Raw genomic sequence first — 3213 nt, 5'->3', positions numbered from 1 at the left:
TGACTTCCCTTCTCCATACGTCACACCTCCTCTTCCCCACCTTCTTCCTCTGCTCAGCTCCTCTTGTAAAAAAAAACACTCTGAATTTGTAGTTTTTAATGTATACTGCCTCCAGCTTACAACTTATTTCTTTATTCTCTAGATTCTCTGGTTACTTGTAAAAGCTTTGTAAATAAAGTTGTTTAAAAACCTTAATGCAGTGCCTTTTTTTTACAAATAAGCCAGGGTTATCTGTAGGTTTTCATCCCCAACAAAGATCATCTGTGCTCCAAAGAGCATCTATTATTATCAAATATTTATATTTAGCTTAACTTCCTATAATTTATCCAACATCTTTTATTTCATTTAAAAAACTTAATACCAATTTATCGTTGATGATAATTGTGATTACTTTAATGGGATAATATGTGTTCATGTATATAAATGGAGAATACTGCCCCTATAACTTTAATATTCAGTGAATGAATTTATACAATATATCTGTTTACTTAAAAACGGAAGTGAGTTTAATTAATTAATCACCTGCTGAGGTGATGATAAAAAGCAGCTAACTGAGCCACAGTGTAATCTGATTGGTCAACACCGTCTTTTTAAACTGACAATGCCCCGCCCACTCGTTACACAGGGGAAATACAGTAAATTAAGCTAGTTTTTAAAAGTTTACAGCTAAACATTTTATTAATGTTGCATCAGGAGCAGTGTTAATTTCGTTAATGAAAAGTATGACGAAAAATGTTCGTCAACGACCTTTTTTCTATGACTAAGACGAGACGTTGACAAGCTAAACATAGATCTTTGATAATAAAAACGATGACGAAATGTAGGTTTCGTTTTCGTTGACGAGACGAGACAGGACTAAAATGTTAGTGGTGTGCTATTGGACATTCAAAATGCATGATATTTTCCCCCAATTGTGCGTCTAGTCTGTCTGTCAAAGTCAGTGAAAAGTTGTGAAACTAGGTGAAAATAATATTGACACCGGCATCTTATGCGAAAAGAAGGCGCGTGTCAACATTATTTTCACCATAAGCATCTTATGCGAGCTGAAATGACTGAATATCCGGTCTGCCTGTTTACACGGCGGTCGCATTGCCACATATCCGATACATATCTGATCTATTTCCACGTATGAATTTTCCTGATTACACTGTCAAAGAGCACATCCAATCTGTGCCACACAAGAGCAAAAAATCGGAATTTGGTTACATTAGACTGACAGTGTAAATGCAGCCTAAATGTCCATCACGTGTTGCTGCTGTAATGGCTATAGCCTGCCTGCGAGTTTATTTATATTTGGACAAGCAACTTATAATTATGCTCAATCCATTTTCACTTACTTGTCCTTAACAGAAAAAGTTTAGTGACAAGCCCTGAACATGCATTGCAATTACTATCTAGTCAAACTTCAATTTGTTATTTCTAAGATTACACAGCAAATATTTAGAAGATATGTGTGTATGATTATTCGCTCTAAGGCCAGGTAGGCATATATAACAGGCTAGTTGTATTGTGTAATCACATAATTGGAATCTTCAAAATCTATACTTGATATCTTATTATATTTTAATGATAATACTATTAGCAAAGTAATATCTTAAAGGGATTAGCCTACATTTAATTAATTTGAATTCATCTGTAAGCCTTTAGGAGGTCTGTATAAGGAGTAATTGTATCTTTTGATTTTTCCTCACCTAGATCCCAGAGACGTGTTAGTGTATGTGTGTTCATTTTGAAGTTCCAGAAAATAAACATAACCACATTGGCCAAATATAGAAAGTTTTGTTTCTTGACTTAGTGGAATGGTCTTTACTCCATGTCACCATGTGTAATGCACTTACTACCTTAGTAGATCAGAAAGTACAGCACAGCAGCATCTCATACATGGGAGAGTCTAGTTTAGAGATATCCAACTAAGGTAAGGAGTATGTATATTACAGGTACAAGTGTTAAGAGTGAAATGTTGCTTTACGAATTTCAACACTTGATACAACCTGTCACCTTCATTTCAATTTCCGATACCTGTATTAGCCTAATTGAATTAGTTTAAAAAGAGAAAACATTTTGACTAAAAGTAATGACTAAAAGTTGACTAAAATGTAAGGACTTTTGGTCGAATAAAACTAGACTGAAACTACGAAGGAAAACAATGACTAAAATGTGACTAAAACTAATAAGCATTTTCGTCTAAAGACTAAGACTTAGACTAAATCTAAAATAGCCGCCAAAATTAACACTGATCAGGAGTACATGTGGAGGTTTTTTGATGTCTTCGCAGCAATGGGATAATTGTGATTGCAATATGATTGGGAGTGACCATTTTTTGCATCACAAATTTGAATTTCACTGGAAAAAAAAAAAATTAAATGATGACAATGTGAAAATGTTGAGGGGTTTGTACGAAACAAACATGTTTCCTTCATTATAATGCTGTTTTGTCACATTTTACCTTTATCAAAAAATTTCACTTTCTGTGTTTTACATATTGCACTGAACAGTAGGGATGCCTCAGCTGCTGTCTTGGCTGTAAATTTTTTGCTGTCAATTGTCTTTGAATGGCTGAGACTTTTCCTGTTGGTTGTTGTTTGGCACTTGTATGATTCTTTAATGGTGAAATATGAACACTCATGGTTGAGCATCTTGAGTGTGTTGTGGCTGAATTGGTTATGCAACAGATTGCTGCCTGTGTTGCTATTTTGCTTTACCATATTATTGTCTCTGTTATTACTATCTCCTTCCCTCTGCTTGTGCAAAGTGGTGAGAAGTTTCCTATTGCTTTTTGTTGTTATAAAAGACAGCACTGGCTCACTGCATTTGTATTTTGATCTTCACTTTTGTTGATTTAGTTTGATCTGCTGTAGGTGGTAAAGTGTACATACCAACAGCGAGTAATGGGATTTGGAGTAAATTTGGGGAAATCTGTCATAGCTGGGATATGAGGCAGTCTGAAATTAAAAATGAAATGAGTTTGTCATTGCATACAATTTTTGCCTGTATATTGCAGCCATCAATTCCACCATATTCTATTGTGTGCTTTAAAAGTGAGTTATAAGTAAAATGACTTCTTTGAGACTGTGTGACTGTAAAGAGTCACATTATTTTTGTTAATCTGTTTTGAAGCTAATTACACCAGCCTGCCTCTCAGGATCTTGAACTTGAAACAGAGAGAAAGAAGAGAACAGGGTTTTTAGTGAGGGCTGATATTAAACCACATCA

Source organism: Morone saxatilis, unplaced genomic scaffold (genome assembly GCF_004916995.1).
Source record: "Morone saxatilis isolate NCDOM2014 unplaced genomic scaffold, NCSU_SB_2.0 Contig3, whole genome shotgun sequence".
NCBI classification, from domain to species: Eukaryota; Metazoa; Chordata; class Actinopteri; family Moronidae; genus Morone; species Morone saxatilis.
The sequence above is the reverse complement of the archived record's forward strand: the minus strand, read 5'-3'. Positions refer to the sequence as shown.